Genomic DNA, 24,633 nt, shown 5'->3' with positions numbered 1-24,633 from the left:
GTGGTGCTAAGGTGTGGGGGGTTAGAGAGTCATTGCTCTAAAAGAAATAGATCTTTGGAAGCATTTTGTTTCCAAACTACAGGTTGTAGTTTCCATTCTTGCAAGTGCCCTACAGAGCAACATGAACACCAATAGGCCCAGAAATCCATATTACATCCTTTTTCATTTACAGATTAAGAATTAAATTATTTTGGTATATTTTTATTTCAAACACTGACAATGCCTATTAGATCTAGAGGTTATTTCATTCCATTTCCACAGCAGGATTCAACTTAATAATGACAGACAGATGGGAGCCTCCCATTCCCACATCAAAAAAGATGCAACCCCCTTCCAAGGGAAGTAACCTTGATTCACAGTTATGTGGGTTGAGGAGTGGGGGAGGGAGGGACTCTCTCAGATAATATAGTGTTTAAGTGTTCCCATAAAATCAAGAAACTTTGTATTTCAAAAACCTACTGTAACATAACTTTGGAATGCTTAGCTGGTGAAGGACTCTTGTATTTAGACAACCAATAGCTGAGATGCATCTAGAAATTAATTGCTACTGTAAAAGTACGTATATTTATTGATGAACTTAACGTAAAATAAACTGGCTGATGAGATGAAGTTATTCAATATTTTGCCTAAGCACTATTTCAAAGTAAATTTACATAAGTTTTCAAGTGATGGTATTTGAAATAAGGACTGTTTGCTACAAACCCTCGCATGTCTTCAAAAAAATCATGGTGAAAGAAAGCTTTAGTCAGTAGTAATGGAGACACAAGGATTTAGAATTCACAAGACAGGAAGTAATACTCCAGTTGTCCAAAACCTCAATCAAACTCTTATGAAGAACTTTGTTCTGTTTTGGGCACTGAATCTCTAAAATGACCAACATACTGGTACAGGAAATCTTCAATAAAGTTAACAAAGGTTGGAAATACCTAACAGTAAGAAAGCATTCATAAAGACCAATGTTCACTCTTTGGGAGATGGAACAGAGGTCCCCTGGAATTCAGATCACATCTATTTGCCCATACTTTCTCTACACTTTCATTTATGTTTTATGAGGAGGACTTCCCAGATAAGGCTGCAAAAGTCATCTCCAATTGTCTGTCCTCCCATTAGAATCCCATCCTTTGGTATACATGCAAAAATCGATTTGGAAAGGATCAGTATTTTGTAAGATACATTAACGTGGAGGATGCAGAACTAGGTAGAGCACAAAACCAACAATTTGAGGAAGACAAAATTCCCTTCCATGCACAAAGCACTGTGGTTTCTGAATGGCACACTTTAATGCAGTTATTCAAGCCCAGCCCCCAGGGAGGTCAGCAAAACTAGAGAAACCTAATCACCAAATTTAATTAATTCTCAGACTTGCAGCTCTTCCCACTGATCAGGAAAAAAACAGTTTCCAACATAATCAATGGAGCAGAAAGCTCAAAAAGAGATCATACAGTATGGCCAAGTGAAATAGGAATTGATATGAAAGGTGAGGGGAGTAACGGATTAAAAGTATTATATATGAATGCACGAAGAATAAGGAATAAAGCAGTTGAGGCTCAGTTGGAAATTGGCAAGTACAATGTTGTGGGAATAACAGAGACATGGCTTCAAGCAGACAGGGCCTGGGAAATGAATATTCAAGTTTATATGTCTTATCGAAAGGACAGACTGACTGGCAGAGGGGGTGGGATGGCTCTGTTGATGAGGAATGATATTCAGTCCCTTGTGATGGGGGACATAGAATCAGGGGATGTAGACCATAATATGATATGTTTTGACCTACAATTTGAGAAGGAGAAGGGAAAATCAGATGTGCCAGTATTACAGTTGTACAAAGGGAACAATGGAGCTATGAGGGAGTAGCTGGCCAAAGTTCAATGGAACAACACAGAACACAACAAATAACAAACAGCAAAATAAGCCCTCTTCCTTTCTCCTACCATCCCATGCAGATACACAGTCCTCTAACCTCAAGACAGTTCACTGTTTTAGACCTTCAGCCAACACACAGACATTGGGCCTTCAAGCACCTCAGGGAATTACAGAGAATCACAGACCTGGAGCTCCAGTCAACCGGCCTTGACTTACAGCTTCTGATTCAACCTTCAGCATTAACCACAGGGCCTGCCAATCACCAAACAACAGGCCTTGAATTCCAGTCTTGCCAATGACAGGACTCTGAACACTATGCCTCCATCTCTTATCTCACTGATTTGCAGACCCTGGGAGGGCATCATTGGACCTTGTTCCTTCTGTATGCGACTCTGACTCCAGAACCAGATTATTGATAAACAGTAATTAAGGCTTAACTCATCATTAAAAACATCAGGTCAAATAATTTCAGCTTGAATGCACTTACAACGACAATTCCACTAGAAAGTGTGCAAGGAGCTGGCGGATTCGAACTCGGGACTGCTTGCTTCAAAGTCGTTTGTTGTTAATGCAAACTGTGGTAACTTATACTTTACAAAAAGACCACTCGACAACTTGATGGCCAAAAGAGCATCTTTATCGAGGACGGCAAATGATATTTACAATACAGAGGCTTCCAGGTACCTCGTACGGCATGGGTGGAGGAACTATATATAATGCATACTGGGAGTAAAAAGAACGGAAGTAAAGACCCCGCCAACCCCGGATCCCACCTCTTGCTACCACAGCTTCCCAATTAGTATTAACTTACTTTTAATAATACTCACATTACAACACAAACAGCACATTTCTCTGTATGTTTTGATGTAAATGTGCTGCCTGGATTAGGGAGCATGCCTTATGAGAATAGGTTGAGTGAACTCGGCCTTTTCTCCTTGAAGTAACGGAGGATGAGAGGTGACCTGCTAGAGGTGGACTGGAGGCATTGATCGTGGGGATAGTCAGAGGCTTTTTCCCAGGGCTGAAATGGTTGCCACTAGAGGACACAGGTTTAAGATGCTGGGAAATAAGTACAGAGGAGATGTCAGGAGTAAGTTTTTTACTCAGAGAGTGGTGAGTGCGTGGAATGGGCTACCAGCAACGGTGGTGGAGGCGGATATGATAGGGTCTTTTAAGAGACTTTTGGATAGGTACATGGAACTTAGAAAAATAGAGGGCTATAGGTAAGCCTAGTAATTTCTAAGGTAGGGACATGTTCAGCACAACTTTGTGGGCCGAAGGGGCTGTATTGTGTTGTAGGATTTCTATGTTTCTATGTTTCACCCGTCACTCAATGAAACAACTCAAAAATACTTCAACGCTTCTGGATAAACAACCAAGCGTCATTATCGAAGTATAGTAAAGTGATATTTTGATAATCAACTAAAATATGGAAATATCAATTTGAAGAATAAAGATGGGCAAGATAAGCTTCTTTAATGAATTAGAAGAGGTTCTTTCACATTAATGAGGGACAAGAGCTATTTGTGTGCATGATTATTACAAATAATTCAAACTACTTTATTTTTAACAAGTATAGTCTCTATAAATTGTACATTCTGAAATAAATTGCAACATTATTTTCCCATGTTTCTCAAGTGCAATAAAAAGGTTTGACAGTTTTCATAAAAAGCTTTCCATTAATATTTTGTTTCTTCCAAGCACAACACTTTTCTATGTGAATCTTGATGCTTTTTGTTGGATTCCCAAAAGACTGATGCTTCTAATCACATTAACACTTGTTGACATCTGATGATCCCTTGAAAAGGATATGCTGCACTATAAATGGCTGTTGCTTTAAGCATCTCAAAGATCAGCCAAAGCTTTAAATGACACATTACTCAAACAGAACAAAAATATAATAATGTAAACAATTACATATAGGAAGCACTCTGAAGAAATGCATTAACTTTTTTTTTCTGAAAGATAAGTTTAGGCCAATGAGTTGGTCGCTGGCCACCCAAGTATTTTCACAGCTATTGACCGACTATAGATCCCACAACAATGGCAATAATTCTTTATCTGGCCACACACATAGATCACAAAACTCAGAAGAAAAATACACCAATAATTTAATTGACCATGTAGATGCTGCATTGTTTTAAAGAGATGCTATTTCCTGACCTCCAATGTAGAACCTGGATGTCTAGTGGGACCCAACTATGTTTGGGTACTGCTAGGGCTGTCCTGGCTCTATTCTATATCTTGGTCAATTGAATTAGGTACAACAAATGTTAACTGAACATTCAACAAGTTAACGGGAAAAATAGGCTTAATCCAGTGAAGATTACTTTTAGGGTACAATTTCATGTATGAGTTGATGTAAGTTTTGGGGTGTAACGTTACATCCCTGGTTCCCAGGTTTTGGCTTCAATTGTGGTATGCTGCCATGGCCAGTGGGTGACAGGTAAGGATCATCAGAGTGCCTTTTGGCATGGATGTTAGGTTTCACTCAGCATTGCTGTCAGGTCAGATAAAGGGGGGGAGGGGGAGTACTCAGATTTGGTTAAGTTAAAATTGGCTGTGGGCAGGTTGTGTTCTAACTTTTTAATAGCCAAGAAGGCATTTACTCCTGTATCATTTCAGATATTTAGAAGCTTTAAAGTAAACTTTATGAACGCTATATTAAGTGTTGATGTTGCATGAAAACATAAATAATTCAAGACACTTAGTAATAGTGTCACAGAATGATTTTCCCATTCAAAAACTGGAAACAAATGTTTTAATCTCTTTCATTTTGAGCAGTAAGTTAAAAAAGAATTAAATACATGTTTAAATAATGGGATTCCTATTTGATAAGACCTCTGGGATTTTTCAGTTAAAAGATGATGATAAATAGTTCAGATGACAATTTCATTTTTAAGTTCAAGCTTCTGACAAAGAGACACATAAGATTTATAGTTGAAATAACAGCTTTAGAATAACAGACGAGATTGTGGTACTCAATGACTGACTGCATACAGACTAATAATAAAGGAGGATGTATGAAAAGTAACTAAGGCAGTCGTGGTTTAATCATATTTTAATGTGCTAAGGACACATGGACTTCAGATGAGCAGAGCTGGTGATATGTGGGTAGCATGGGCATTTCTTACGATAAATATTGATTTGGAAATACAGCTCAGAATCAGATGCTATGAGAACACAAGGTCAAGTTCTTGAAAAGGAATGGGCACAAAATGGTGTGTGCAACGCTACACATCCTACCCAAACCTTCATCAAGCACTTCCTTATTTGCACACATTGAAGGACTTTCACCCTACTAAATTCATCTTAGATTTTTTTTTCTATTTTTGATACTTCACACATCTTATATGTCTGACTGTAAATCCACTGTCTGTCTGGGTTTACTTATGGGAAGTGCTTGAAACGGGTTATTGTAAGGCAAGCACATACTGACTTCATTATGTATAATTGCACATCTGAAAAGACTATATGGGAAACTATGTAACAGTTTAAATGCAGGATAAGACAAGGAAGAATGCTCAAAAGCATCTCTCAATTCTAGACATGAACCCAATGATTCATCATGTGTGTGACCCATAGAAGAAATATTGGCATGATTCCATAATTATGTGCAAAAGTAGTTCATTCTTATTAAGTTAGGACAGTAAAATAATTAAAAGTTTGCAAAAGACTGTTAGAAGTAAATAATATTAGTTAAATAATTCTAATCCTCCAAAGGTTTTATCCACATTGTAACTGATATACAATACATATAATGCATAAAATTCTGTCATCACATCAATACATGTCCATACAATCAATAATTTGCCAAAGAATTATTTTCAACTATAGTTGAATACAGCATCAAATTAAGCACTTCATAAAAATCCAAGTAGAACATGCTTCCTAAATGCAAACTTTTAAATGTGATGAACAAATAGCAAGTGCTAGAGTTGGATGGAAAAGGTTTGTTTTACGTGATCAATGATATTAAGGCTTATTTTCTACAATAAGAAAGAAAGACAATTAGAGCAAAAGAGTGTAATTGTGACAATTTATTGCCTAGAATGATAAAATGGGACAAGCTGTCTCAAAATCTACCACATTATTGTTTACTTGCATTTGCACTGAACTTTCTCTACAACATTTACACTCCACTCTGCACTGTTACTGTTTTACCTTGTTCTAGATGGATGTGCTGTGCTTGTTCTACAGTAGTGAATTAGATCTGTAGGAAGTGTATACAAGACAAGCTTTTCACTGTATCTAAATACATGTAACAATTATAAACCAATTCCAATCTTAGGCTCACAGACAAGACTTCTGAGCATAATTTTCCAGACTAAATTAATACAAAATAGAGGGCTATGCGGTCGGGTAATTCTGGGCAGTTTCTAGAGTAGGTTACATGGACAGCACAACTTTGTATGCCAAAGGGCGTGTAATGAGCTGTAGATTTCTATGAAAAAAATCTTTTTGAAAACTAGTTTACAATTAACATACATCTTCAAAATGCACCATGGTACTAGTGTTGTGGAATATTAATATAGCTTGTTTCCATTCTCAATTTGCGTTTCAATCCTGAAATTAGCTGTAAAGGTGTTCAAGCTTTGAGGTTACTGATAAGGAAGATCAAATTACATTAAGGGCTGTAATTTTCATTTGTGAGTAATTCTACACTCTCATAATGCTAATAACGGCTGCAGTTTTAGTGTGGATGCCCTGCTTGCTTTGAGTCGAACACAACAGAATATTTATTGGGAACCATTTCAGTTCACAGAATATTTATTAGGTACCATTTCAGTTCACAGTATGCCACTCCATCAGAATTTAATGGATTAAGCTGGCTGCACAAAAAATAGTTTATAAATTATCAGAGGGGTAAATATTACTACATAAATTATGTTAACACACTTTTAAATATATCATTGATAGCAAGCCAAGAAAAATGGTCACACACTAAAATCTAAATGTACTCACAAGTTTCCTCATTGCACTTCCACCACATTTCACCCCCTTGCTCTCAAAATATGTCCACACACTCATAATCTATTTTTTTTCAGGTCCTGGGTGTCTGAGACTGAACATACTCCAGCCAGAGATCACTGAACCAGCCAACGATAAAACCACATTGGTTTGGTTTATAAATCTAAATATATCTAACCCTTTAAGCAAATATTTCTTATATTGTTTCAGAATACCACACACTATCAGATAATTTGTGAATGATTTTAAAAACTATATTCAATTCAAATGTTTTCTCTTGGATTCTGGTTTTAGCACAAACTTTGTTTGTTTCAGGAAATGATGTCTAGTTTTTTTTCCTCTGGGCTAAGAACTTGGGTACAAGACAAACAAATAGCTTCTGATATACTTAAAAAGCCATCATTACACAAATTTACAAGGGCTAAATATTAAAACCTACCAGGAACTTCCAGCAGAAACCAATTTATTGTTTTTATGGTGATTGAAAAACCTATGATTTTTATATGTGACCAAAATCCTTTTTATGCCATTCTTTGAATTAATTTGATTTAAATTGGTTGCAGTAATTAAATACATTTATGCACAGCTATCAAAAATAAATTGAAAATTCAGAGAGAATATTTCACCAAATTGGCCACTACAATATATGTAATTTTATAATTGATCATTAGTTTTACAGAAAACCACCAAGTTGGAACTCTGTATTGTATAACCTTAAAAATACAAATACTACACTCTACATCAACTAAGGTCATGTTTTCTGCTTAATAACTAATGAAGAACTACGAAGTTTCTAAATTACTCATCGTTTGCAGCTCAGTGTCAAACCTTTGCATCACAAACTCCTCTTGGAAGTTGGAAACCATGACTACTAATGTTTGTTAAACAGATGCAAGAACATGACAGGGACGCTGTGGAAAGTTAGTCAAACAGGCTTCCTTAACATCTCAAATGAACTGCTGACCACCCAAGTACATTATACCCTAACATCCCAAAGTATGTGACATACTTTCACACAAGGATTTGCTATCCATCCTGAAACTAGCAAAAAAATTTTTTAAATTTAAGATGGGTGGGTAGCAAGAGATCTTTTAAGGATGAATAATTCAGTAGAATGTTTGACTTGGTGCAATGAGAATGTCTCCACCTTCATTATATCTGAGATTACGCTACAAAGACTGGAAAATATATCACAATTTCTTCACTGTCATTTTGATTAAACTTTGCAACTCTATATCAAGTAGCGTCATAGAAATATCTTTACCAGAACTCACTCAGTTCTGATGGAAGGTCCTCAACTTGAAACATTAACTCTGCTTCTCTATCCCAGCCTGACCTGTTGAGTACTCCCAGCATTTTCTGTTTTTATTTAAATTTAAAATTTAAATTATAAAAATTTTAAATCCCTGAAATTTAAATTTCAAGCATCTGCAATTCTTTTTATTTTCAATTACTAGATCAATTGCTGTGGTTACAAAGAGCTGCTTACCTACATCTGCTCACGGATAACCTGCGATAGAGGCATAAATTTTGTCATTTCCAGTGACACCAATATCTCATAAATTAATTTTAAAAACTCATTCAGGGTGATCAATACATTAAGATTATTGTGTATAAAAGGTAAAACGTTATGGCACTGTAAAGAAAGAAAAAGAATTAACATTTCAGGCAAATATAGCAACATATACGGCCTTAGAGTAGGGGGTTTCCAACCTTTTGTTATACTGTAGAGCCTTACCATCAACCAAGAGGTCCATGGACCCTAGGTTGGGAACCCCTGCTAAGAGACTGAATAATGGGACTGGTAAGAGTAAGTAGAAGTGACTGTGAGCTGGCTGCATAATGTTATTGGGGAATTTGTTACCTTTTCCTTAAAAAAAATTGAAATGGTAAAGAGAAGAATCCAATTATGGAGAGAGAAAGGGAAGAAAAAGTAAATATTAGAAGAATCAAAATAGACTTCAAAAACTAAATGAGGATCACATAAACAAGAGAAAAGGGGTGGCGGAAAGGCAGATTCAAAAAACAGAACTGATAAAAAGTTTCAGATTAGAAATAAAGGACAAACATAATTGCAGTAAATAATCACATTGGATTACTGGTGAACAGATCTTCAATATAATATATAGCTATCCTCCAATATATGATGGACTGCTCATGGTACTCATGCCTTCATTCTGGACCACAATATGGATCTCAATCAGAAATAAATAGATTTTGTCCAGTTACATCACTGATCTACTGCAGGCAACATTTTCTCTATCTTACAAGTTTAATTAGTATTATTTCCTCTGGACAAAACATGTTCTTACTGACAAGAAAAAACCAACTGTACAAAAACCATCTAATTTCACTAATGTAACACTGATGTAACACTCAAGTGAATATTAATCATTAACAATGATATTTATATTACAGTCCAAAAATCATTATGTTAGTTTTGGAATAAAGCACCACTGCTGGTATTCAGTAACTTCTGTGAACTTCTCTGTCAATGGCTCCATGACTGCTCTGTAGACACTGCCTGACCACAGACCAGCCGGCCAGTATAATTATTCATACTAGTGGTAATAATCATGTCTACATATTTTCAAATATACACCAGCAATTAAAAAACAGGATCTACCCTGGCTCTGGGAAATAACAAACAGTCAACATCAGTTTCAATAACCTTTAGACTGACTAAAATTCTTTTGAGAAATATGTTTTATGATATTTACTATTCAAGCAACATACTGAGGATAGGATTAAATATGATTACAGAAACACAAGCTCCACTAAACAAGAAATGTGTGCAAATCATATGTTTAAGAATAACCAGTTAATAGATGCATTGCAATTTCTATGACAAATGTACAGATTGATTTTATGTCAAAAACAATTAAATCATTAGCTAATAGTTTTTGAAGAAAGAACAAGTAATATGATCCCATATATTAAAGCTGTTTTGCCTGTGAAAATCATGCCTAGCACAGCTTAACAAGGTTTTCCCCAACAGTAGCTAGAGAATAAATCATGATTTCAAAACGTAATTTGACATTGGGGTCAATGGCTAACAGGCAGGAAGGCAGCAAGTGAGCATAAAGGGGGCCTTTTCTGCTTGGCTGCTAGCGACTAGACAAATTGGAAGAACAGGCAAAAAAGTGGCAGATGGAGTACAGTGATGGGAAATGTATGATAATGCATTTTGGTAAAATGAACTAGAGTGCAGACTATTATCTAAATGGGGAGATGATTCAAACATCAGAGGTGCAGAGGGACTAAGGAGTCCTTATGCAAGACTCCCAGAGATTAACTAACAGGTCGAGTCTGTGGTAAAGAGGGCAAATGCAATATTGGCATTTATTTCAAGGGGAATAGAATATAAAAGCAAGGGGAATAGAATATAAAAGCAAGGAGATAATGCTGAGGCATTATAAAACACTAGTCAAGCTCACTTTGAGTACTGTCAACAGTTTTGGGCACGATATCTCAGAAAGTACATGTTGTCATTGGAGATAGTCCAGAAGAGGTTCACAGGGACGATCCAGGAATGAAGGGGTTTACATATTAGCAACTTTTGGCAGCTTTGGGCCTGTACTCAATGGAATTTAGAAGAATGCAGGGGGACCTCATTGGAACCTACCGAATGTTGAAAGGACTTGATACAGTGGATGTGGAGAGAATAATTCCTGTGGAGGGGGTATACAAAACTAGAGAGGACAGCCTCAAAAATGTGGGGTGAGCTTTTACAAGAGGTTAGGAGGACACAGATTGCAGTAGAGACCAGGTCCATGGGTATATTTAAGGCAGAAGTTGATAGTTTCCTGATCAGTTAGGGCATCAAAGGACATGGCGAACAAGAGAAAATCTGCAGATGCTGGAAATCCAAGCAACACACAAAATGCTGGAGGAACTCAACAGGCCAGGCAGCAACCTATGGAAAAGAGTACAGTCAACATTTCAGTACGAAACCCTTCAGAAGGACAAGAAGGCAGTTATATGGTGTTGAGTGGGATCCGGGACCAACCTTGACGGAAAGGCGGAGAAGACTCAATGGGTTGAATGGCCTAATTCTGCTCCTATGTCTTATGGTCTTCAGACACTCCAGTGCTAAGACAGAGTAAAGCATTGTCAGAGATTACCTTTCAAATGGGCTCTAAATTGTGGCCCCAAAATCCAGCTCATGGAAATACAAGTTTCATGATAGTGCTACAATATCAGCCATTTGAGGGGAGATGCTGAACACAATTAGTTTCAAAATATCCTGAGATATTCTAAGAGCATGAAAAAATGTTATTCAAAATCAGCTTCATTAATATCTGCTACATGGCACTGTGCTGAACTGTAAAGAAGAGGAAAGAGCCAAGTGTAAACACTAGAAATAATGCAGATGCTGTAAGTCCTGAAGAAGGATCTCGGCCCAAAACATCAACCATTTGTTCATTTCCAAAGATGCTGCCTGACCTGCTGAGTTCATCCACAATATTGCGTGTGTTGCTTAGGAAAGAGCCAAGTCTAGTTCCGGGTTAAATTTCCATTATGGAATAGAGACCTCTTACTATTTGCACAATAAGCAAGATCAGTCAAACAAATTTTGAATTAAAAATAATTAAAATCACATTGTAGTTTTAAACATGATGCAAGGGCATAACTTAACCTCACTTTTGCTGGACTCCAGAATTGGAAAAACCTACTATCAAAATATACTGTCATAAATAAAGAATGTCCCTTGTTAGAGCATTAGGAATTTTAATGATACATCTGAAATCTTACACTTGCATCCTTCATTTCCAGAAGGAAGATGAAAGGAAATATTGATCACGTATTCTAATATAAAAGTTATTTTAAAACTATTATAATGAATTAAACAATAAAAAAGTGTTCCTATTAATAGCTGGTCAATAATTAAATGGTAGAACAAGAGATGGAAAGAGGCACAAATAATTAGAGAGAAAACAAAAAATAAAAGGCAAAAAATAGATGATGTAAAATCCTGTTTGGCTCAGAAGGTACGTATATATACACTTGGATCTTGAATAGGCCATTCCGACATGTCATTCCATGACCTCCTCTTCTGCCATGATGAGGACACTCTCAGGTTAGAGGAGCAACACCTCATATTCCATAGGATGGTGATAGACAAATTGCACTGGGTCCTGGTCCTTGATAAGGACTTGATTCCAGCCACCACCAACCTCTTAAAGCATGTTATCACAGTAAACGTGAGTGCCTCTGGGTAATAGTCATTGAGGCAGCTTACCCTGATCTTCTTGGGCACTGGTATGATTGTGGACCTTTTGAAACAGGTGGGAGCCTCTGACTACAGCTGTGGCAGATTGAAGATGTCTACCAGTTGGTTGGTACAGGTTTTCAGAGCCCTCCAAGGTACAGCATCAGAGCCTTACACCATACAAAGATTCACCCTCTTAAAAGCAGTTGTGACATCGGCCTCTGAGACAAAGATCACAGAGTCACTGGATGCTGCAGGGATTCATACTGGTATAGTTTTATTCTCACTATCCAAGTGCTGAGCTCATCTGGGAGTGAAGTATCACAGCCATTCATGATGTTAGGTTTCGCTTTGTAGGGAATAATGGCCTGCAAATCCTGCCAGAGTGAAAGTGCATCTGATTCCAACTCTAACCTCAATCAAAGTTGTCTTTTCACCCTTAAAATAGCCTTCATTAGGTCGTACATGGGCTTCCTGTACGGTTCTGGATCACCGGTCTTGAATGCCACAGATCTGGCCTTCAGCAGACTACAAATCTTTTGGTTCATCCAGGGTTTTTGGTTTGGGTATGTCTGGTATCTTCTCGTAAGCACGCACAGGTCTTGATGAAGTCGGCTGCATATTCATTCAGATTTGAAGATGAACCCATGAATATTGAACAGTCTGACGACTCAAATAAATCCTGTAAGCACTCTTCCACCTCTTTTGACCATAACTGATTACTCCTCATCACTGGTGCTGTGGTCTTTACTCCCTGCCTGTACGCTGAGAGTAGAAGAACAGTATGTGAACAGACTTTCCAAAGTGTGGGTGTGAAAAGGCACAGTAAGCATTCATGGTATAATGGTGATCTGGTACGTGGGTTCCTCAGGTTCCACAGGTGATATGTTGGTGGTAATTATTCAGAGGCTTCCTTAAGATGGCAGAGTTTAAATTTCCTGCAATACTACGGAAGGCATCAGGTTGTACAGTTTCATGTCTGCTGATAACATTACTCAGCTCCTCCAGTGGCTGCTTAACATTTCTGCCCTTGGCAGAGAAAATGGATGACATTTGACAGCTAGATATTCCAGGATGGGTACACAGTACTGAGACGATATCATCTCTTTTGTGCACCACAATGAGATAATCATAAAGCATACTCCACCTCCTCTACCGTTAAAAGACTGAGCTGTCCTATCTTTGTGGAGAATGGTGAAGTCCCTGATGTCCCTCTGATACACCAATCTTACTCTGAAGTCTTTAATTTTATTTTCTAGAGATTGTACATTTACCAGCAGGATATACGGGAGTGGAAGTTAAAAGCCTCTGTAACCATAGTTGTAGAGCTGCATGGTGTCCCCGCTTCGATTTCCTTGGTCTGCCACCCAAGGTTCATCGATCTTGAGTACTGATAGATTATTTTAAAACATCTTAAAACAATGCCACTTACAGAAGTACCCATGGCTATGTCTGTGGAATTCAGCTATAATAGTCTTAAACGGGATGATTCCTAATGGAGCTCCATGCAAAAGTCACCACTTAATGGCACTATCTTACAGAAAACATCAGATTCCTTCTTCTCCAGCCTCTTGACTTTTCTACTTATCACCTCCCAGATTCTTACTTCATCCCCCCCCCCACCCCACCCACCTTGTTTCACCAATCACCTTCTAAGCTTGTCCTGGTGCACCTACCCCCAGCTTCTTATTCTGGCTTCATCCCCCTTCCTTTCCAGTCAATTAAGTAATCTCACTAACGTTAACTTCAAATTACTCTAGGGAACTGCATTACTAAAATTATTCTATTTTCCTTAACCTAAAATGTAAGGAACTAGCATGTTAATTTTTACAGTGTAACTCAAATGATATATCAAAATTACTTGTTTTTAGGAAAAAAAGCCATCACATTACAGTATATGCTTCAATAACAAAATAACTGCATAATTGTCCAATCTGTTAGAAAAGTAATGTGTTGTGTTGTGGAGAGCTAAAGCATAAGTTTGCTCTTCCACTTAGTTAAATTAATTTTAGAAGTGATAAAATTATGAAGAAATGCCTGGAATCTTGATCTGTAAAAGTGCAAATTGGGACTATTTTTCAAGGACGATGTTCAGAATGCAAGTTAGAAACAGGATAGAAAGCAGGATAGTTGTTAAGGGACGTTGGTAAAAGTAAAGAAGTTGCTTTTAACAGATAAATAGCAGTACTTTCAATGATAGAACAAGTTTCAGGTTTTGATTGACCTACCTCTATTGCTACATTAAAATTACCTGAGAACAGCTCAAATTCCCTCAGAAAAGGGGATGTTGATAATTAACCCTATCTTTTTGGAACCCTGGCTCTCCTGACTATTATTATTCTAGGCACAACTGAAACGTACAAGCTTCACACTGAATTGAGACACTTCCAGGCGAATATGACAGGCCAACAAGAAAGCCTCCCACCTCCTTCACAAGTATGTAAATTAGCAAGCATTCACTGCAGGAGTAAGGGCATGTCCATCCCTACAAAGGCCTAGAAATTGCAGAGTAATGTAAAGACAGCAGAGATCCAAAAGATGTTAAGAGTTTTTCTATTATCTGCTGAAAATGATAATTCAGATGTAAAACATCAGCAAAAATTGAACATCTTTCATTTCTTTTGATACTTAATTCTTCTAAATATTTGAATTAAAAATATAAAGCTGAATGAAATTTGCTGAGGATACAAAGATTGAAGGTGTAGTGGACAGTAAGGAAGGTTTTCAAAGCTTGCAGAAGGATTTGGACCAGCTTGAAAAATGGGCTAAAAAATGCCAGATAGAGTTTAATACAGACAAGTGTGAGGTATTGCACTTTGGAAGGAAAAACCAAGGTAGAACATACAAGGTAAATAAATGGTAGGGCAGTGAGGAGTGAAGTAGAACAGAGGGATTTGGACATACAGATACAAAATTTCCTAAAAGTGGTCTCTCAGGTAGATAGGGTAGTAAAGAGAGCTTTTGGTACATTGGCCTTTAAGTATCAAAGTACTGAGTATAAGAGTTGGAATGTTATGGTGAGGTTGTATAAGACGTTGGTGAGGCCGAATTTGGAATATTTTGTGCAGTTTTGGTCACCAAATTACAGGAAGGATATTAATAAGGTTGAAAGAGTGCAGAGAAGGTTTGCAAGGATGTTGCCGGGACTTGACAAACTGAGTTACAGAGAAAGGTTGAATAGGTTAGGACTTTATTCCTGGAGTATAGAAGAATGAGGAGAGATTTGATAGAGGTATATAATATTGTGATGGGTATAGATAGAGTGAATGCAAGCAGGCTTTTTCCACTGAGGCTAGGGGAGGAAAAAAAGAGGACATGGGTTAAGGGTGAAGGGGGAAAAGTTTAAAGGGAACATTAAGGGGAGCTTCTTCACACAGAGAGTGGTGGAATGAGCTGCCAGGTGAAGTGGTAAATACAGGCTCACTTTTAACATTTAAGAAAAACTTGGACAGGTACATGGATGAGAGGTGTATTGAGGGATATAGTCCAGGTGCAGGTCAGTGGGACTAGGCAGAAAATGGTTCGGCACAGCCAAGAAGGGCCAAAAGGCCTGTTTCTGTGCTGTAATGTTCTATGGAAAGTTATTAATAACTGTATCATTAAACTTAGGTCATATAAACAATACTTTTTTTAATCCTTATGAAAATCTGATAAAATAGAAGTCAACCGATAACAATACTGAACTAGAAAGCATTTTGATTCCTGGTGTTGGAGGAGTTTAGCATGCCAATTTGCAGTAAATGCAGCTGTGCAATGAAGCACAACAGAAAGAGTAGTATACCAAAACAGATACTATGCCTTATTACAGTATTTGATGGTGGATAATTAACTCAAGGAAAGAGGAGGCTTTATGAACTACTGGCATTCTCCATGAAGGCAAAACCCAACATGTTGAGTACCAGCTGAAACTTTTGTAGTCTCTGTCAGTAAAACATACCAAGTGCACACAGATGTCAGGCTTCAACAAATTCAATTCCTTCAATATGTTATCAAGGAAAAACTAAATATACTATTGTGTGTAGAGGTCCTGTGCTCCATTACGAGCAAAACCTCCCTGACATTTGTCAACGTTGTTATTATTAAATCTCTCATTTTCAGTAACATTAGTACCAGACCCAAGTCCCTACCTAATAGTCTTATGGGAGTCCCTTCACACAGGTTGAAGCAATTCAACAAGTCAAAGATCACGCCATCCTTAAAGATGATCAGAAATTGGCAATAAATACTCACAATGCTCAAAACCCATGAATAAATCCAAGTTAATTAATTTAAAGTTAGCTGGTTTTAAGCAGTAACGAAAAGAAATGTGCCAAAATTTGCATCTATTACAATCAGTTACAAAATGAAAGATCAGCTAGCAGGAAAAAAGGAAGATACAAATCTAGATTCACATATTGCCCTCATGTCTTGAGGATATCTCAATGCCTTTTACACACTTTACATACTTTAATGTATAGCCACTATAGCAATATACGATTATAATTTGTAAACAATGAGGTTTTACGGACTGTAAAATAATAACAATCAGACCATGTGTATTGTACTGACAATTGTAGCATGGAAGTTTTTTTCACAAAAGCACCATCAGATTCTTTACACTCATTTGAGAATGCCCTTGTTTAATATCTCATCTCTAAGACTGCACATTTGACAATGCAGCACTTACTCAATACAACAAATGAAAACCTTCCAATCAGAAGATGGCTATTCAAACCCTTGAGGCACTTTTAATATTCATTTAACTTATGGCTGATCTGCATATTAACTCCATCCACCTGTCTTCATCTGCAACCTCTGGAGACAGACTTGATCCCACAATCATCACACTCAACGAAGGTTAATAAGAAGATTGTTTTCTTCCTCTTAGGGGAAGACTTTTAAGCCTGCTCATCTTAACAAGTCCTGGCAGACTTAGAGATGGCTTCCATCCAGCTCTGGAAATTTAAGTTTCCTGTACTTGACAACACAAACACAGTACATGAAAATTTCCAAGAAAATGTGTTTAGTAGCAGTAAGCAAGTTCAGATTTACATTTCAACAACATGGATTTTTAAACTGAATTTAAAATGCAACATGAAAAATGATTTCATGTTATATTTTAAATAGTATTTTACATAACATTATGAAAAATGTCTAAATAATGAAAAATAATTTTAGTAAGTTTCTTTCAGTATACAGCACAAGTAGAATTGGTCTATGACACTTGATATAAAAATTAGATTTTTAATCCGATTTCGAGAATCATCAGCGTAGTCTACCATAAAAAAATTAACAATTTCTCCTTATCCCAAAACCAATAGGAGAGATTACAATGCAACTGTATGGGCTGGTTTCGGTAACATGATATACCACACGTATTGCAACTTTTTCCAGCTTAAGGCAACACATAAAACAGCCAGGCTCACCAATATTTTTTTTAAATCAATATTTTGAAGTCAGCCAAAACACATGGCCAGTATCTCGGAAGTAGTTTCAAACAGATATGTAGTCCAGAAGAATTAAAAGTACTGAAAAAAAAACTAAAGCTTTATCCAGCAGTCTGCATTCAATACTCAGCTTCGATTGCCAAAGCTTAGATCGAGCATTGCAATGAAACATAGAAAATTGTAACATTACCTTAAGTCTTTACCATTGACTACCTTTGTGTCCAAGTTTCACAGTCTGTTAAGTTTTGATCTCTGCCTTCATCTTTGAAATCAAGTTACACTTTTCTAGGAAGCCCACTGAAGGCGCAAATGAATTCAGATCATGGACACAGAACCCAAGTCTTCAGACTGACACCGGCAAGAGTAACACTCAAAAGTTATGTCGCATTTGTAAGCTTTATACAAAGTTAAAAATTAGCCATTTAGTGAAGGGAAGAGAAACTACATCAAAAGATTAAAATCAAATACAGGCAAACATTGAAAATGTTACAATTTGTTGTATGAAGTGGAATTGGGGTTTTAAAGGCGTAGTAAGCTATAATTACAGCTAACAACCAACCATCCTCGCTCTAAAAGACGCTAATTTTAGATATGCGAATTGCCATTTCAGAATTCCATATTTTTTAAATAATAAAGTATGTTTTATAAAACCATATTTCAATTTCTTCTTTAATCTTATGAGTGCTTCAGTTTTTATGGTGGTTGTTATAGAACAATTAAAAAGTCAGTTTAATGATTATAATACTTGGATAAAATTGTTCTTTTGAAGGGACAGTGTGGAATGGGGATGGGGAAGTAAGTAGGCAAATGTCTATACCTTACAAAACAAGGTTAAGGTCAAGGTTAAACTAATGCAGCAAATTAGGTAATGGCCTAAAATTTTGTAGCCAGTGGCAAAGTAGTGAAGCATGAATGCTCGCCACTGATCTCAAAACAATTGGCTTACTGAGGTTTGATGATCTAGCAATCTCTGTGGTATTAATTTCATTTTCCTTCCAACATCAACCGCTGTCAGATGTCAGCTAAAGTGGAGTTGTAACCAACAACTATGGTGTGATTAACTGGCTGAGCAATAATTTGGTTTGCTCTCCATGAGAAACTTAGTAAAATGCATAACGAGAAACTAATTTAAATATTTTACAGAAAGTGAAATAACTGTTAGAGCAGGCACAGGGGACTCCAGTAGAATTCAGAAAATAATGTGATGTAACTCAAAATGAAATGCAACATTTTCCAGAAAATTATTTAAGACAACAAAAATACTTGATTAAAAATGGAACAGGTTTTTTAGTACATTTATTTCTACAAATTATTCTACAGTACAAACTAATGTAGATCAAGCACCCAGGTGTACTATTCACACTTCATTCACCTCACTCAATAATTCTCTCAGATTACACTATTGATTTATTTCTTGTTTTGTGTTCTTCCTTGTAAAGATAGCAATTAATTTATGTTAATTGTTTTTTTTATTTGAGAATGTTGTGTATCTGGCGCTACTTCAAGCAAATTTTTTATTTTTTTAGTGCACATACATGCACTTGTTGACATGACAATTTGACTTCAACTTTGAGATTCTGTTATTCACATATACGCTAGAAATATTTTATAACAGCTAAGTGACCTTCCAATCCACATCTTTGGGATGTGGGAAGAAACAAGAATACTCTTCAACTATTTTTGAATTAGCAAAGCTGAAGTCTAGGTATTTACCTGCGTGTTCTGTGTAGCTTTGAGCTTTGTCAATTCCACTACTAAAAGCAGGTTTTTTCAACACTGAGTGATTTTACATTCAAATCAAAGCAAGAGAGAAGATGAAAAGTAAAATTCCCTTGCTGGATATAACCCTCAAACCAGCTTCTTTAGACACCCTTGGTAACTGGGAAAATTGATCAATACTGAATGAAAATGATCTGGAGGGGATTCAAATATAATTTGTTGGACAACAAAATTGTCCACTGTCATAGCATTGGGAAAGTAATTATTTAATTTCATGATTGCTCATTCAGTATCCACTTTGTCCCATTCACAGCTTTATTAAAACACTACATTACATTGAACTTGCAGGGTTATGCATCAAACTTTAGCACAGTTTAGAAATTACTAGTTATGTAAATTAATATGTACTTCTGGATTTAACACAATGTCACATAAAGACAACACAAAAATTGAATGAAAACTCAAACACAGTGAATTCCAATTAATTGGGACACATCAGGACCAGTACATTTCCACCCAAATTATGCTGCTGCCCCAATTAGCCAAATTTTCATGGAGTTAAAAAAAAAGTCAAACTACTTTTTAAATTGAAGAACAGATCATGCAACTTAATGAAATATAAAACAATTTAAAACACTACTATACTACTATAAAACTGTGTATTAGTTCCTAATAGTTATCGACAGAGGAATTCATCCAGAGGAACTGCTGTATCCGTTTGATTGACTGGAAATAAACAAAATCCGTTCAGGTACCTAGTGCAGATCATGGGCTACCTTCCGATAATGCTTTTGACGACTGCATCCTCCAAATCTTCATGTTCATTTGAACATTGTCGATATGATTAAATCCTTCATAGATCCTAACTTGCAGATCTTGAAATTGCAGTAAGCAAATCAGTTCTGAATTGCTTATCTGCTTAGTTCATGCTGGCTATCAGTGACAAAAGCTGCTGCTTTTTGAACAAAAGCACACACAACTGGCGCTATTTCAAAATTACTTGCTCTCAGCACAGTGTAGTGCCTAACAGCCAGACAGTGCTTGGGATGGACACGAATTAGAAACTGTCCAACAAAGGTCTCCTACCCCAATTAAGCTACACATCGTCCCAAACACACAAAGGAATCCTGGCTATTTTCTAAAATAGTTTTTGTTCTTTAAGAATTGTCCCAAATAAGTGGCTGTCCTGATTAACTGATGGCCCAATTAAGCAGAACCCACTGTATTTGGATTTAGTATACACCTTTTAATAAGACAAAATTAAGCTGCAGTCTCTTGCATCTCCAAAGTTAATCTTTAACTTAGTTAAAGCAATTTGACCCTAAATCCTTAAGAACAAATATTTTCAAACTTTTCGGTAGTACATTTTGGCAAAATTCACTTGTTGGTGAAATTTAATCAATTTGCTGAAAATGATTATCACTGATGATGTAACTAACTCAGCTACCAAAGTTAATTCAAGGAACTTCACGATGACTTTCTTGTCTTTAGACCTTCCAGTCGAATCAAACATTGGGAAATTCACTATGGATGATAAAGAATAAATGGCAAGAATTTTACCTATATCATATAACAATATAACTCGGAGTCCTGCCATGTGCAGAAGTTCGCTGATGACACGGCCATAGTGGGGTGTGTCAGGAATGGTCAGGAGGAAGAGTATAGGAAACTGATACAGGACTTTGTGATATGGTGCAACTCAAACTACCTGCGTCTCAGTATCACCAAGACCAAGGAGATGGTGGTGGACTTTAGGAGACCTAGGCCTCATATGGAGCCAGTGATCATTAATGGAGAATGTGTGGAGCAGGTTAAGACCTACAAGTATCTGGGAGTGCAGTTAGACGAGAAGCTAGACTGGACTGCCTACACAGATGCCCTGTGCAGGAAAGCACAGAGTCGACTGTACTTCCTCAGAAGGCTGGCGTCATTCAATGTTTGTAGTGAGATGCTGAAGATGTTCTATCGGTCAGTTGTGGAGAGCGTCCGCTTCTTTGTGGTGGCGTGCTGGGGAGGTAGCGTTAAGAAGAGGGACGCCTCACGTCTTAATAAGCTGGTAAGGAAGGCGGGCTCTGTCGTGGGCACAGAACTGGAGAGTATGACATCGGTGGCAGAGAGGAGGGCGCTGAGTAGGCTACGGTCAATCATGGAAAACCCTGAACATCCTCTGCACAGCACCATCCAGAGACAGAGAAGCAGCTTCAGCGGCAGGTTGCTGTCAATGCAATGCTCCTCAGACAGGATGAAGAGATCATTACTCCCCAATGCCATTCAGCTCTACAATTCAACCACCAGGGGCAAGACATGTTAAGTGCCGGGGTTAGGACTGAGCTTAAGTTACCACTCAATGCACTTTAGTAAACTATTTAAGAACTTTTTAAAAGCTATTTATTAATGCTTTTTGGGAGGGTGATTTTAGATGCATATCATATTTATACTGAGTTAAATACTGTATGTAATTAGTTTTGCTACAATAAGTGTATGGGACACTAGAAAAATGTTGGATTTCCCCTTGGGGATGAATAAAGTATCTATCTATCTATCTATAAGATTATTCAAGACTAATTAAGATTGTTGATTGAAATAATTTTAATCTCAAATCTCAGAACATACTTGATATGCTCATTTGCATATTTTGTGATGTTTCATCAAGACAGAGCATCTTCGCTAATTTATTCTCTGGAATCGTTTTTTCACCTTAGCCAGGCACTTCCAGATTTCACACCATGTGCACTTCCTTGTTCTGAAATTCAACTGGTGACAAAGATTTAAGCTTATTACTTGAGTAAATGTTGTTTTATATATATACATATATATAAACAAATGAATTCACTTGACAATTACTGAGACTAGAATTTCCAAGAAATGCTAAAAGCACTGCAGTATCTAAGTAATGTGTGACAGCATTTCCTGAATTTGTTTGTCCTAAATCTGAATCCTTGCAGAATGAAAGTTTAATAACTGATTTTTTTTTTACTCTACCATTGTTAAAATTACTGACTTACTTATTGTTGCTTTGATTCCAACAAAATGTCCACAGGTTTGGAATCCAAGGAAAGTAATCACACCAGAGTACTTTCAGTACTGTTTTAATATCTCAGCCTCACCCTCATCCAAGATATTCAGTAACCACTCTTAAACATGTAGCAATGATGACATTTTACAGAATGAGAGAAGTTCCACAGACATTTGCTAATGTGTTTCACTCAGGATGAGATATTCCATTTGAAATGCACTGAATTCTGAGTCATGAACCCTGGGTTGATAAAAAGCTTCCCTTTACATTTCTGATCATTACAGGTTCACTTAGCTACTTTATTTTTCTCATCCTCTGTTTATTATTTAAAAAGAAACATTGGACTTCTGTGAAAGCACCTACACAGAATACTGAAGGAGATTGCTGCAAATATGTTCATTTGAACAATACACCCATTCCCAAAAGTTTATTCACAGGAGTACTGTCTACTCAGTTAGAGGTCTTCACCTTTACATTACTAGCATCCCTCTTAACTTGATGATTTGATCTTATGTTCACAATACTGGTTATATGCAATATGCACTTAGAATAAGAGAATTTTATTTATCTCAGTAATTTGTAAAAGTCGGCAAGCTTTTTTTAATAGACAGGATATTAAAGAAGACCATTTGTACTTTTAAAAATAGAGTTATACCACTAATAACTGACTCGAGGATGAGTTAGATAACAAGCTGGTGATGTTCTGCACCCTCTTCAGGTGCAGAACATAAAATCACACTCTGACACTCAGCCCATTGAGCTTGGAAGCAGGTCCCAGTGACCCAATAACTTACCCTTACAGGATTCCATGTTTTCCACAAAAAATCATTTAGATATTATCTTCAGCAACCACACAAAATGCTAGATGATTTCAGCAAATTGGGCAGAATCTATGTAGGAAATAAACAGTCGATGCTTCAGGTGCAGATCCTGGACCAGAAATGAAGGTGTAGAAGGCAGAAAAAAGGTGGGGGAAGGAGGATTACAAGCTGGCACGTGATAGGTTAAAAACAGGAGAAAATCTGCAGATGCTGGAAATCCAAGCAACACACACACAAAATACTGGAGGAACACATTGGGCAGCTGCACAGAACTGAAAGAAGCTGCAGAGGGTTGCAAATTTAGTCGGCTCCATCTCAGGTACTAGGGCACTGAAGAGAGTGGTAGAATAAAAACATCCGGGAATACAGGTCCATAATTCATTGAAAGTGGCATCACAGGTAGATCGGCTCATAAAGAAAGCTTTTGGCATATTAGCCTTCATAAATCAAAGCATTGAGTACAGAAGATTTATGTTGAAGTTGTTTAAGACGTTGTTGAGGCCTAATTTGAAGTACAGTGTGCAGTTCTGGTCACCTACCTACAGGAAAGATGTAAATAAGGTTTATAGAGTACAGTGAAAATTTACAAGGACGTTGCTGGATCTGGAGAATCTGAGTTAGCAGGAAAGATTGAATAGGTTAGTACTTTATTCCATAGAATGTAGAAGACTGAGGGGTGATTTGATAGAGGTATACAAAATTATGAGTGATATACATATGGTAGTTGCAAGCAGGATTTTTCCATTGAAGTTTGGTGGGACTACAACCAGAGGTCATGGGTTTATTATCACAGGCATGTGATGGGAAATTTGTTAACTTGGCAGCAGTAGCTCAATGCAATACATGAACTAGAAGAGAAAATAATAATAGTAATTAATAAATAAAACAAAGATAATAATAAACAAACAAGTAAATCAATTATGTATATTGAATAGATTATAAAAACATGTAAAAACAGAAATACAAATACTGCATATTTTAAAAAGTGAGGTAGTATCCAAAGATTCAATGTCCATTTATGAATCGGATGGTAGAGGGGAAGAAGCTGTTCCTGAACCGCTGAGTGCATGCCTTCAGGCTTCTGTACCTCCTACCTGATGGTAACAGTGAGAAAAGGGCATGCCCTGGGTGCTGGAGGTCCTTAATAATGGACGCTGCCTTTCTGAAACCGCTCCCTAAAGATGTCCTAGGCTAGTACCCAAGATGGAGCTGACAAGATTTATAACCTTCTGCAGCTTCTTTCGGTCCTGTGCAGTAGCCCCTCCATACCAGACAGTGATGCAGCCTGTCAGAATGCTCTCCATGGTACAACTATAGAAGTTTTTGAGTGTATTTGTTGACATACCAAAACTCTTCAAACTCTTAATAAAATATAGCTGCTGTCTTGCCTTCTTTATAACTACATCGATATGTTGGGATCAGGTTAGATCCTCAGAGATCTTGATGCCCAGGCGCTTAATGCTGCTCACCTTCTCCACTTCTGATCCCTCTATGAGGATTGGTATGTGTTCCTTCGTCTTACCCTTCCTGAAGTCCACAATCAGCTCTTTTGTCTTACTGATGTTGAGTGCCTGGTTGTTGCTGCGACACCACTCCACTAGTTGG

General features: G+C 37.1%; 1 protein-coding gene across 5 annotated transcripts in view; it reads right to left on the bottom strand.

The window, feature by feature from the left end:
- Positions 1 to 24,633, bottom strand: part of supt3h (SPT3 homolog, SAGA and STAGA complex component) — a 396,945-nt gene that overhangs the window by 247,433 nt on the left and 124,879 nt on the right. Inside the window, exon 1 of one of the 5 annotated variants that reach the window (XM_059981632.1) lies at positions 17,663 to 17,806. The exons of the other annotated variants lie outside the window; for them this stretch is intronic. The gene's annotated coding sequence lies outside the window, so the exon portion shown is untranslated. Of the gene's footprint in view, positions 1 to 17,662; positions 17,807 to 24,633 lie in introns of those variants that run through there. 5 annotated transcript variants of the gene reach the window in all.

This window comes from Hypanus sabinus, chromosome 10 (genome assembly GCF_030144855.1).
Source record: "Hypanus sabinus isolate sHypSab1 chromosome 10, sHypSab1.hap1, whole genome shotgun sequence".
NCBI classification, from domain to species: Eukaryota; Metazoa; Chordata; class Chondrichthyes; order Myliobatiformes; family Dasyatidae; genus Hypanus; species Hypanus sabinus.
Note: the sequence above shows the minus strand (reverse complement) of the source record. Positions and strands in the feature narration are given on the sequence as shown.